The sequence below is a fragment of the Lissotriton vulgaris genome, chromosome 4_1 (genome assembly GCF_964263255.1).
Source record: "Lissotriton vulgaris chromosome 4_1, aLisVul1.2, whole genome shotgun sequence".
In the NCBI taxonomy this organism is placed as follows: Eukaryota; Metazoa; Chordata; class Amphibia; order Caudata; family Salamandridae; genus Lissotriton; species Lissotriton vulgaris.
The window spans coordinates 1,239,374,358-1,239,388,975 of NC_141691.1; positions in this window are offsets into that span (position 1 = coordinate 1,239,374,358).

Sequence of the window (14,618 nt, forward strand, 5' to 3'; positions counted from 1 at the left end):
ACACCAATTTACCTGCCCTGACTGCCTCAATTTACCTGTTGCATTGTGGGCTTTGTAGTTCAAATTCTGCAATGTTTTACCTGCCTATGACTGCATCCATTTCACTTGTTTGTTTGAGGGCTTTTTAGTAAGCCTGGGCGTAGTTCGCGTAGCCGCACTCCGCGAGCTACGCGAAGATGCACTTGCACTCCGCGAACTACGCATAGCTCCGCGGGCATGCGTAGTAGCTTGCTTGACCCGTTCGCAAGCCATTTTTCGTCTTTGGGAGCGCCGTGGAACTCTGGAACCTGCTCGACACCACATCTCCAGACGTCGCCTTCCTCACGGAAACATGGATGAACGCCTCCATAGCGCCCGACATCGCCGTCGCCATCCCGGACGGATACAAGATCACCCAGAGAGACCGCGTCAACGAGACAGGAGGAGGCATCGCCATCGTCCACAAGAACACCATCCGCATCACGACCAACTCAGACAACACCCTCACAGCCGCTTAACATCTTCACTTCCAGATACACACCGACCCCAAGACCACACTCAGAGGCACCCTCATCTACAGACCCCCAGGACCTCGCACACAATTCAGCGGAGACATCGCAAACTTCATCAGCCCGCACTCCCTCGCCTCCGCTGACTACATCCTCTTAGGGGACCTCAACTTCCACCTGGAGAACAACAACGACTACACCACCACCACCCTGCTGGACAACCTCGCCAACCTCAGACTCATGCAACTGGTGAACACCCCCACCCACTACGCCGGACACGCGCTTGACCCAGTCTTTTCCTCCAGCAAGTACATCTCCTTCAGCCACTCCACCGGGCTCCACTGGACAGACCACAGCTGCGTCCACCTCAGCTTTAGAAAGACCACGACTCACCACCACCCGCAACAGGTTCCCCGCAGGAACTGGAACAAGATCACCACCGACCAGCTCACCACTTCACTGAGCCAGGACCCGCCCGCCAGCTCAACGGACCCCAACCAAGCAGCCAACAACCTCACACAGTGGATCACCAATTGCGCTCGCCCAACCAGCCTCGACCACTCGCAGTCCGGCTTCCGCACCAACCACAGCACCGAGACCGCCCTCATCGCAGCCACTGACGACATCCGAGCCCTGCTCGACAACTGGGAAACAGCGGCCCTCATCCTCCTGGACCTCTCCGCAGCATTCGATACGGTCTGCCACCGCACCCTAGTGCAGCGCCTCATCACCATCGGAATCCAAGAGAAGGTACTGGAGTGGTTCATCTCGTTCCTCACCGGAAGAACCCAGAGAGTCTGCCTCCCCCCGTACAGATCCAAGGCCACCAAAGTCATATGCAGCGTACCACAAGGATCATCACTCAGCCCCACCCTCTTCAACGTCTACATGAGCCCCCTCGCAGCCATCTGACGCCAACACAACCTCAACATCATCTCCTACGCCGACGACACCCAGCTGATCCTCTCCCTCACCAACGACCCAGGAACCGCTAGAACCAACCTACATGAAGGGATGAAAGGCGTAGTCGAGTGGATGAGGAACAGCCGCCTGAAACTGAACTCAGACAAGACGGAAGTCCTCATCCTTGGATCATCCCCCTCCGCCTGGGACGACTCCTGGTGGCCCCCTGCCCTGGGCAGCGCACCCAAACCAACGGACCACGCACGCAACCTGGGCTTCATCCTGGACTCCTCCCTCACGATGACCAGACAAGTCAACGCCGTCTCATCATCATGCTTCAACATCCTACGCATGCTCCGAAAGATCTTCCCTTGGCTCGCCACCGAAACCAGGAAGATGGTCACACAGGCACTCTTCACCAGCCGACTGGACTACGGAAACACCCTCTATACCGGAACCACATCCAAACTCCAGACAAGACTCTAACACATCCAGAACGCCTCTGCACGACTCATCTTGGACATCCCCCGACACAGCCACATCTACGGACACCTGAGAGACCTTCACTGGCTCCCCGTCAGCAAGAGAATCACGTTCCAACTCCTCACCCACGCACACAAGGCCCTCCACGACCTGGGCCCCAGGTACCTCAACAACCGCCTGACCTTCTACACTCCCACCCGCCAGCTACGATCGACCAGCCACGCCCTCGCCGCCGTGCCACGCATCCGAAGATCCACCATGGGAGGAAGATCCTTCTCCTACCTGGCAGCCAAGACTTGGAACTCCCTCCCCATCCACCTCCGCCTGACCCAAGACCACCTCTGCTTCAGGAAGCAACTCAAGACATGGCTGTTCGAGCAGTAGCGGACCCCCTCCCCCAAGTGCCTTGAAACCCTCTGGGTGAGTAGCGTGCTATACAAATATCCTGATTGATTGATTGATTGATTGCCTGCATGCTCGGGATGTGTAGCGCGTGAAGTTACCCATGAGGTTTGTCCCGCCCGCTTGCGTCCCATTATTTCCGGTCACTACTAACGTGTTTGCGAGTTATTCTGTGCCAAATTGCAGTTTCTGCGTGTTCGGCAACTCGATCTTACCGACAAGCATCCTCGCGCACGCGAAAATGCTATTGAGCGCGCGAGAACTACGCTACGCAGCAGTTTGCGGAGTATTCAACAACTTTGCGTTCTCCGCGGAGCGCGGAGTTGCCGAAACTCCGCAAACTCCGCGAACGGAGCGTAGTTCTTCGCCCAGGGTTACTTTTTAGTTCAAAATCTGCAGTTTTTCACTTGCCCATGACTGCCTAGTTTTCCCTCGTAGTTTCTCCCCTAATCTGTGCTCAGACTTGTGAGTAAGCAATCCACCCAGCTCCTGTTTGTCTTAGCATTTGAGTGAAACAAAATTAAAGCCCCCTCCAAAAGAAGAAACCAATGTTTTATGCCTTGGAGGATAAGCAGAGTGTGCTCTGAGACTGCAGTATTATGGTCCTAGTGTTTACATTGTGTTTGGAACGTGTATGTGGCACTTGTTTTTTGGCTAGGAAAGTGGGTTGCTTAAGTGTGGGAAAAGCAGTATTGTTAGAGGTATAGTTCAGGCCTTTACCTGGAAATGTCCAGAGTACGGATTGAACCTGTCTGTCTCCAAGGAGATTCTGAATTGAGGAGTACCTCCTAGCCCCCTGCCCACCAGCCTGGGCTTGAGGTTACATGCCCCTTACATAAGCTGTTATTGAATGTTACAGCTGTGCTATGATTGGTTCCTGTGACTGGTGTTTCTATTGGGCTTAAGTCATAGAGTTTGGTTTCTGATTTGCTGATAGGTCTTGGGTTGTGATTGGTCTCTGATGCCAGGGTTTCTATTGGAGTTAGGGTTTAGGGTTTGGTCTCTGTTTGGCTGCTAAGACTAGGGCTGACATTGGCTGTAAGGGTCTGTTCTCCTATTGGTCTTCAGTCTTAAGGCTAGTGATCTTATTGGTCAGGATCAGGGTTCCCATTGGCTGAAGGGGTCCCCTGATCACTAGGGCTATTTAAGGTCAGGGTTCAGGGTGTCTCAGCCTGAGCGTCAAGGCTAAGGGCAGAGAGGACTAGGGCAGTTGCCTGTTTGGACCTGTTTGAGACTGGTATGGCCTAGGGCTAGAGATGCTGTCCAATTTCCCATTCACTAGCACCCACGCTACCTCTCCACATCCACAACCAGCGATGGAAAGAGGTCTGTTAGGAGTAATTAGAGCAGGGACTGTGTGTCTGGATGGGATATAGTTAAATATGGTATGAACTTGGGTGGTGTTTATGATGAGTGGATTAGTTAGTGGTATAGGCTAGAGTAGTGATTTGTGTGTTAATGAAGGTACAAATGTGTGGTAGTTGGAGTAGAAGGGCAGAAATGTGTGGTTTTTAGAGCTTTGTATTGGGTGCTGAGACATTGAAATGTGTGAAGGTTTTGTTCAAATCTAACCCAAGCACTCCTAACTCTTGTTCATCCACTCTCACTCACCACATCTACTCTATTCCCAAACATATTACCACCCCCTTTACCTTGGAGCTTCCATTCACCAACAATACTTTGCAGACAAAAACCTCTCAGAAAACAAAAACATCATCCTCTCCTCACAATACTCCTCAAAAACAAAACATAATACACACACCAGCACAACAAAAGCTCACAAATACAACACCTCCTCATACTCTCCATCGCAAATTAGAAACATACACCCTCTCCCACCTTCCTGACTACACAAATAATATGCACTCTAACCCAACTCCACTGCTAAGCTTTCTCTCTTCCTCCATGCCTACACACATATACAGCAACACTGCAACTCTCTCTTTTAACCACCTCTAATCCACTGAACAATTTAGAACCTTACAACATGACCCACATGCTGTGCCACAACCCCTAACTCATACACCTTCCACCCTAAATAGACTCAAACAAAAAAGCAAAATGCACCTCTTCACAAGTTTGCATCTCCATGTCTACTGCACATACTCTCCGTAAATAATACAGCTCACCAACTCACTCTCAACCACTATCTCCAATACCTACACATGCAGATCCATCAAAATGCCTTCTTTGCTTTTTGTACGAGAACATGATACACAGCAGCCATGCTATTGCTATCCTCATACAGCTAACACCAGCACTAAGGATACACCTGCTACAAGCCCACCAAAATACTGCTCACTTTTCTACAAAACAAAGTCACACCATCACCAAAGCACATTTTATAAACTGCCTTCAAATAAATGCTTGATCACTCTCAAAAAACAAGCATCACATCTATGACCTTCTCACTGACACAGCCAACTTACCCTTCATAACTGAATCATGGTTGGGAGTTGACATGGCTCTAGTGTTGCATGAAGCTGTTCAGCTAGGCTATCAAACAATCACACAAAATCGAATAGACAAAAGAGGAAGTGGCCTAGCTGTTGTCTTCAAGCAACATTAAATATCACTAACGCTGATGGCATCACCATACAAGGTTGTGATGCCCTCTTCACCAGATGCAACCCTATACCATCTTCCTCCTGTAACTTTATGCTCCTTTATAGACCTCCACCTAGCAATGCAACATTCCCTGACACAAATTTAGACACAGTTTCAATCCTTATAGCAGTACACTACAACCTAAGTATTCTGGGTGATCTAAGCATTTGTTCTGACAAACCCAATATGCCCCATCCAAAAACAATAATCACTGGCCTAGACTCACTGAACCTATATCAGATTGTCCACAAACCCACACACATCTCTGGACACACCCTAGATGTCATTTTGGCAACTATAGAACTAGTTCCCATTCAAGCAATGACTTCAGTCACATGGTCAGACCACCATTTGTTTGCTTTCCAAAATACAACAAAAAGCAACACACCTAAAACCACCTTACATGCATCCACCTATAGACAGTAGAACAAGCTCAATTTTGAACACCTAGAAAGACAACTACCATCCAGTACATAGCTAGAAACAATACATTCCATTGAAAAACTATATGAGAGGCTAAAGGATACTTTTGATATCCTAATACCCTTAAGAACAACACAACAGAACAAAAGAAAACAAGCACTCTGGAGAAATACAGAGCTAAAAGAGATAAAACAGCTAATTAGAAAGTTACAATGTACCTGGCTCAAAACAAACACCAAGCAAGACAAACATTACCCACAGAAACTAAACAGATTTTACAAGTCAGAAAGCTAAACAGCTAAGGAAAGATACTATACCGACAGAATTTGAAATGCTAAATGTGCAAATAAAGAATTCTATAACATTATTACAGAATTTTTGTAAACCAAATTGCATGGAAGGAACTCATCTCATTACTCAAGAATTCACAGACAAACTGTCAAATTATTACACGACAAAAGCAGACACCTTGAACTCCTATTTAAATCAAAGAATAAACCACCAGCACAGACCCGTTTCCAAAAAAAACACTTCAAGAGTATGCTAACCTAGCCTCTCCATTCCTTTCAACAAATTTCACACAATTAATTTATTGACCTGGTCAAAGCAAGCAGGTCTGCCGGCAGCGCGTCTGACCGTGTCCACCACAAAACCTCAAGAAAATTCTTTGTAACTACCTCTGCTGCCACACCAGTAAGAAGAATAATCAACAATTCCTTAACTATGGTAATATTTCCAGAAGATATAAAAAAGTCATACATGCCCTCATTACTAAGGAAAACACACCTGGACCCGCTCAACCCCAACAGCTTTTCTGGCCGAACTGATAGAAAGAGTAGCATTCACCCACATGTCACAATTCATTGAAGATAATTCTATACTTTCAGACTTCCAAACAGGATTCCTTCCAGGAAGAGGCACAGAATCTGCCCTCATTGCCATCTGGGATGACTTTAAGTACACAGTTGACCATAACAGGGGTGCTGCACTACTTCCCTTGGAGCACTTAGCTGCCTTTGACACGGTTGACCATGACACTCTAACACAAAGACTCTACCAAGCCGGCATAGAGGGGACCGCTCTCGACTGGATCACATCCTACCATCAAAACAGAACTAATGTCATCCATACAGCCCCTTTCTTATCCAAACCATACTTCACAAAAGCTGGGATCCCTCAAGACTTTATCATCTCACCCATGCTTTTCAATAGGTACCTGAAGTAATTACCGACAGTGATCAATCAATTTCCCCTCACATACTATAACAATGCAGATAATTCAAAAATAGTCCTTAAACTGGAAAGCCCCACAGACATTGGTAAATCACAAATGTTGAGTTACCTCAGAGCCGTGGATCAGTGGATGACATGGAGCCATCTCAAATTGAATGCTTCCAAAATATTTGCATATTGCGACTGGAAAAACTATGACCTATTCGCTGCCTGGCATGAGGATCTAGGAACATCGCCTAAAGTATAAAAGGAAGTAAGAAACCTCAGAATTACCATGGACTCCAAGCAATCAATGAATGCCCAAGTGAGCAAGATCAAGCCTCATGAATATAAAAACTCTCCGACGCATCTTCCCCCATCTAGGTTTTTCACACAAGGTCCAGGCTACTATCTCTCTTGTTCTGTCTAAACTCGAGTACGTCAATAGCCTTTACCATGAATCATCTTTAACAACTATGAAAGGACTACAATGGATTCAGAAGGCTGCTGCCAGACTACTCTCACAGATAAAGCCACAAGCCCACAACTCCACTGCCTTGAAGGCCCTACATTGGTGATCTGTTGCCAGAAGATCCACATTCAAGCTACTTTGAATCACCCACAAAAGTTATACATGGAACAGGACTACTCTTCATCAGTAATAAAATCATCAAATACATTCAGGACAGAAACCTCCGCTCTAGATTTGCATCTCGCCTCAAAATTCCCCCAGTCAAATATAAAAAGCATTGGTGGCACATCCTTCTCTGGTCAAGCAGCCAAATTATGGAACTCTTCACCGCCAAGCATAAGAACCATAGATAACTATCTTATCTTCAGAAGACTACGCAAGAGTTGGCTCTTCCCTACATACCCATCATACTCAAACATAAATATACAGCATGCCCCTCTTTATATAGCCATTATTTGGACTATGTATACTACCTTCCTTACACATACATACCTTCCATGCACTTATTTATATTGATATTTATTACTTTACTTCTAATTCAGCGTCTCCAATGCACTACCCTTTATCTCACCCTATGTCCCGCTCAATATATTCCCTACCTCCACTGTTTGACTCATCTCAAACCTCATTCTACTAGTGTGAAAGCCAAAATAATCTTTTCTAGACTCTTACCTCCTCTACCCCTCCTTGCTAAATCTCATACCTCTTTTACTAGTCAGATATCCCAAACAAGCCTTTCTAAACCCTTCCCTCTAACTCTTTCCCCGCCACCCCCTTCACTCATCCCAAACCTCCTCCTACTACTATGAGCGCCCAAAAAAAACCACTTTCTAGACCTTCCCTCTTGTAACCTTCCATTGTCCTTTTTCAATCCAACTGACAGACTCACGTATCCACTGCTCAAATGTATTTCATATTTCCCTATGCTGATTCCCCACCAATCCTGCTTGGGTTCCATAATAGCATGCTATGCGCCGAAAAGCTCTCTGACACGTCATCAGGTGTAGCAAGCGCAATATAATTGCAAATCTTTCCCTTTTTTATCCCTCCACTATCCTTTTCGATCCAAATAACAAACTTACATGTCCACAGCTCAAATAAATTTCATTTCTCCCTATACTAATTTGTCACTAATCTTTTTGGGGTATATTTGGATTGGCTAGTTTAGAGTAGTTTTATTTCAATGGAGTCCAGATATGGTAGTCTTTGGTTGTTGCCAAAGAACTAGACTTTGCTTTGAAACATATTTTTGTCATGACTTTAGGTTTAGTAGGTTTTTGTTATTGTTCTTTTTAAAGATCTTGGTTGCTTTGTTTATTATTTACCATGTCTAATAATTGGTATAATGTAGAAAGTGTTGTTTCTAGAGTTGCTTAAAAGGAAGTATGCCACCCTTCCACTGCATTGTTACTTTTTTCTCAGTTGTGCCCTGATGCATTCTGCCAACCCAAGTATATTAAATGTAGTCAATTAGGTGAGTTCATTTGAGTTCAAGTCTTTGATAGTAAGTGTGTGAACTCTTAGTAATTTTATTCCATGATCAATTAAAATATTTTTAAAAAATTAGCTAAAACACAATAAGGGTTTGGTAAAAAGAATTGTTATAAAACATGCATTCAGCAGCATTCAATCTTGATGTGGTGTTTATTAAAACAAATCACATAATAAATTCTTAGTTTAGTCATAAAGTGCTGGAAATTCTGCCAAATGATCATGAAAATAGCCATGCAATGAGAAGTTCTTTAAGAGTGTACATTACAAATAGAGTGCAAGCATGCTGTGCATCCAACTAAACTTGTAAGCTGGCCTGTTCATAACAGTCTGTTCCTTACTCAGTGACCATTTCAGGCATTGAGTGTTTTAACTGACAAGGCCTAAAATGGAGAGCAGTATCTGCCTCACAAAATTAAAAAAGTCTTGTCACTTTATATATTATATAAAAAACATTAAAATAACATTGCCAGAAAAATGGTGATCCCCAACTTATAATATCTTGGGACTTAAGCATAGACATATAAGAGAATGAAATCTTACCAGTTTAATATTTAGTACTGTATGTTGTGAGTTCAGAGTTGCAATGATGTCCTACCTACCTGTACGAATTTGCATGTTGTTAAATTCTTGCCGAAGTAATCACCTGTGAGCTACTAGTAACATGGGACACAAACATGTTACATGTAATGCTGTTTCCTAAGCCTTTTAGCATAACCTACACAGGGGATCAGGTGGTTGGCTTTGCCACTTTGGGTAGCAATCCAGTGTTGGTTGTGCCACCAGGCATAAAGTCGATAGACGACTCTTGATCTGATGTGAGTAATTCAGGTCCAGATAATCTTGCCTTCTTGAAGATTTGAAGGACCCCATCATTCTCCAGGCAAGGGATAGGAGAGCCAATGTTTCCTTGTCAAAATGTCTACTGACGAGCTGGGTGTTGATGCTTGGCATTTTTTACAATTAATTTTGAGTAATTCCCAGTGAACATGCTGCTTGGATATGTAGGTCATCCAAGAAAGTTCCCAGATATCTTGCATGAGTGGCCTTGTCATGACCTTTCTTTAACTTGGCCATAAAAATCCATCTATTGAGTTGGGACGTGCCACTCTAAACCTGTGGTACAACTTGATGTATGCAGATTTCTAAGCAATGGCCTGATTAAAAAGGCCCAAGTCCAAACAAACCTGGGCTGGTGAAGCAGAGGTTGGTAGTCGAAAAATACATTTGCAGATTCTTATTATCAGAGTACCTACAAGCGTTGCATCCTTTCCTAACCAATTTTCACTTCCGTAAGATAGAGTTTAGAGTAATTTTGCCTGCATAACCCGCAGGATTGGGGCCATGCTGGTTCACCACAGCCTTGTAGCTAGGCACAAAAAGGACATCTAAGGGGGTTAGCCTTGTTTTTAATCATGGGCATTTGTTTCTTGACAGTCCTTCTGCAATATTACCAGACGCCAAGAGGTTTATATTCTCTAGCTCACTCAATATGAGTGCCACCCATCTGCATGAACCCTGCTTATTCACTCTTTTTCCAAAATGTATTATTATTGTTTTTTTAAGATTCACCCTCAACCTGTTCAGCACCGTATATTCAGAAAGAGTGTTTAACAATCTTTGTAGGCCCAATCTTTTTAGACTCAGCATCACTAGGTTATCTGCATCAATAAGGCTGGATATTGGCTTCTTCCTCATAACTTGGTGAGTGCCAATTAACACTGTTGAGCAACGAGGTTAAATCTTAAATAAAAGATTGAAGAGCAGAAGGGCTAACACACAGCCTTGCTTTAGACATTCAACAATTTTGATTTTCGGCGACAAGAAACTGCCATCACCCACTTTTATATGTCTCAAGGTGCCTGAATAGAGTAGTTCTATCACTCTCAGGTGTCCGGATGAAATGTCCAAGAAGCACAGTTTTTGCCAAAAGGAGCTTCCTTGAGACCCTATAATAAGCTTCCCTAAATTCTACATTCTACAAAGCATGTATACAATAAATAGTTCATTTGTGTTGTTTGATAGTAGAATGATTCTATTTATAGGTTGTCATTTTTTTCTAATTCAGTTACAGAGACATATGCTTGTGCAAAGGGCAATTCTAAATGCGTGGAGTTTTCTGCTGTATTTGCATACATTTTCAAAATGGTAGAAATCATTGCTTGCTCAAACTCATTAAAAATATTTATAGTTTGTAATTATTGATTTTGTATCATTTAATAGTTACTTGTATGAGGTACTTCATTTATTCCGTAAACAGGTAGAGTAAGGGAATTTTGGTGGTTTGGTATTCTCCATGGATTGTGCAGATTTGTGCGAATAGTAAAAGGCACCTTTTGAACATGCAGTCCATCATTCACATTTTGCTCTGGGTATATTTCATAAGATTATTTTCAGTGGATTATATAATTATTCATCTGTTAGCATGTCTGGTAAAAATAGAAGTGTCATTTTGTGCTTTAAAGCTAGGATTTAGGGATAATGTTAATATCCTCCAATCCTTTTGGAGCAGCAGGTGTTTCTCTGGTTGCTTTTCTTGTTCTGACTAAGAGAGTTTTGGCATTGGGAATTGCACAGAGCTGGCCTATGGTGTAGTAAGGAATATTGGGGATTATAGTTTTTAAAATTGTGCCACTAAGCACCTTTGAACTGGTATTTGCTTCACTGAGTTCTTGTAGTACATCTCTTACTTCAATTCATATTATGTTGGCAGGATGAATATTATCTCTAACATTTTCAACATCTTCATTTTTTGTCATTGTCCTCTTATGCATTAGAATAATATTTTGAATATTACCAGTATGTTTTGACACTTCTTTCATTGCTGTATATTCATTCTTTGTGGTTTGATAATAATTTTCTCTCTGTCGCTAATAGATATTTTATCTGTGGGTTACACAATATGATGTATGTAAAAATATTAATAAATGTATCTTTTAAAAACACATTTTTTACTCATTTGGAAAACATTTTTATACATTTATGCTTACGAATTGCGGCCCAGATTTAATAAAGACTTGTGTTGTTCTTGTGTGACGTAAGACCTCACCAGGCAATGCAATTTCTTAAATCAGACTTACAAATCCTTGTAAGGGGCAATTTGTGCGACTTGTAAGCTTTTACTAAGCATTTCAGCCTCTAGAAGTGCTGGGTTTTAGTGAATATTGTGTAGGTCTTTATGTACTGTTTCCAAAAATGGATAACTGTTTTAAAGTTTAACGCTATAGTTTTGTTTTGGTTTTTGACTTGTTTTATGAAACTTATTCGGTGAACGCTATTTAGTGTTTGGTCAATAGTGATAAGGGGATCAGTGCACTTCCCCTTATCCAAAATCAATGCCGGCTCCCGCAGGAGGCGGGGAGCCTGCTGGAACCGCGCGGGTATAAGGGCTCCCCCCGTGGTCCCCAACGAAAGGCCAGGCCCCGGGAGATTGAATCCCCTGGCCGTATTGGCCTCAGGAGGTGGGGTCATGAACCCCCTCAAAAAATTAAATCAAGACTGGCCAGGACTGGGGGATGGGGTCCCCGGGGCCAGTACTGGCCCAGGGAAGAGGGCCACGCGGCCCCCTCTCGTATACATAATTTTCTTTTTTTAATAAACAAGGCCAGGCCACATAAGATGGGGTCCCCGGGGCCAAAAGCGGCCTGGGGAAGAGGGCCCATGTGGACCCCCTCCCATATAAATAATAAAAATAAAAGTAGAAAATGAGGCCAGGCCCCAGGGGATGGGGTCCCGGCTGCCAAAATCGGCCACGGGACGGGGCCACGCAACCCCTTTCTTGTTTTTTTTTTTTTTAAAGTTTAAAAAAGGTTCATGACCTGGGGGATGGGGTCCCCAGTGCCCAAAAATTACTAATGAAGGGGGGCCACACAGCCCCCTTCCAAAAAAATAAATAAAAGAGAAGCCGGCATCTCACCGAGCCCCACCCCCTCCCTGCACCACTCTGTAAACCTGCCTCCTGGCGTGTTCTGGGTTGGGGTTTCAGTCCCTAGAATCTTAAGGTTCCTTAGGGGCTAGCCCACCAGGTACCTCCAGTAATCCCCATACAGTGGTATTGCAGAGAGTTGGTGCATGGCCATGTCCCTTTTTACACCCTTCTGTAAATGCTGGTGGGGTGATGAGGTCCTCTTTTGTCCTGAGGACCTCAGGACTGAAGTGAACTTCATCCCTGAGTAGTAGTGCAACCGGAGGCGTGAGCACTACTGATGCAGTCCAGCCATCTCCTTGTCACTACCCATGCACTCTTCCAATCACCCAGCCAGTTCCATGTCTTTATCCAATCCCTCCTCCAAAACCCAAGCACTTATGCATCCACCAATGCACTCTCCTTGCAGTACTGTAATCATCCAGTCACTACCCAATTACTCATGCAATGACCTAGGCACTAACACATGCATTGGTACAATCCCCTGAGCACAACTGATGCAGTCCAGCCATCTCCGTGTCACTACCCACACACTTCTCTAATCACCCAGCCAGTTCCATGTAATTATCCAATGAATCTCGCAAAACCCACATACTTATAAATTCACCATGCACCTCCCTTGCAATACTCTAATCATCCAGTAACTACCCATTTACTCACACAATGATCCATGCACTAACAAATGAACTGCTACAATCCCCTGTGCACTACTTATGCAGTCCAGTCATCACCTTGTCACTACCCATGCACACCTCAAATCACCTAGCCAGTTCCATGTACTTATCCAATCGTTCCCCAAAACCCAAGCACTTATACATTCTCCATGCACTCTCCTTGCAGTACTCTAATCATCCAGTGAGTAAACATGTACTTATGCAATGACCCAGGCACTAACACATGCACAACTACAATCCCTTGAACACTACTGGTGCAGTCCAGCCATCTCCTTGTCACTACCCATGCACTCATCCAAACACCCAGCCAGTTACATGTCCTTATTCAATCACTACGCCAAAACCCAAGCACTTCTAAATTCACCCTGCACTCTCCTTGCAGTACTGTAATCATCCAGTCACTACCCATGTGCATATGCAATGACCCAGGGACCAACACATGCGTGCTACAAGCCCCTGTGCACTACTGATGCAGTACAACCATCTCCTTGTCACTACCCACACACTCCTCCAAGCCCCATGCACTCTCCTTGCAGTATTCTAATCATCCAGTCAGTACCCATGTACATATGCAATAGCCCAGACGCTAGCACATGCACTGCTAAAATTCCCTAAGCACTACTGATGCAGTCCAGCCATATCCTTGTCACTACCCATGCACTCCTTCAGTCACCCAGCTAGTTCCATGTACTTATCTAATAACTCCATCAAAACCCAAGCACTTGTAAATTCACCATTCACTCTCCTTGCAGTACTCTAATCCTCCAGTCAGCACCCATGCACTCCTCTAATCACCCAGCCAGTTCCATGTACTTATCCAAACACTCTGCCAAAACCCAAGCACTTATAAATTCACCATGAACTCTCCCTGTAGTACTGTAATCATCCAGTCAGTGCCCATGTACTTATGCAATGAACCAGGCACTAACATATGCACTGCTAAAACCGCAGGAGCACTACTGATGTAGTCCAGCCATCTCCTTGTCAGTACCCATGCACTCCTCAAATCACCCAGCCAGCACCATGTACTTAATCAATCATTCCGCCAAAACCTAAGCCCTTATAAAGTCACCATGCACTCTCCTTGCAGTACTCTAATCATCCAGTCAGTACCCATGTACTTATGTAATGGCCCAGACAGTAACACATGCTCCGCTACAATACCCTGAGCAATACTGATGCAGTCAAGCCATCTCCTTGTCACTTCCCATGCACTCTGCCAATTACCCAGCCAGTTCCATGACCTTTTCTAATCTCTGCACCAAAACCCAAGCACTTATAAATTCCCCATGCACTCTCCTTGCAGTATTCTAATCATCCAGTCACTTAACATGTACTCATTCAATGACCTAGGCACTAACACATGCACTGCTACAATCCCCTGAGCACTACTGATGCAGTCCAGCCATTTCTCCTCACTACCCATGCACTCCTCTAACACCCAGCCAGCACCATGTATTTGTCCAATCACTCTGCCAAAACCCAAGCACTTATAAATTCACCCTGCACTCTCCTTGCAGTACTCTAATCATCCAGTC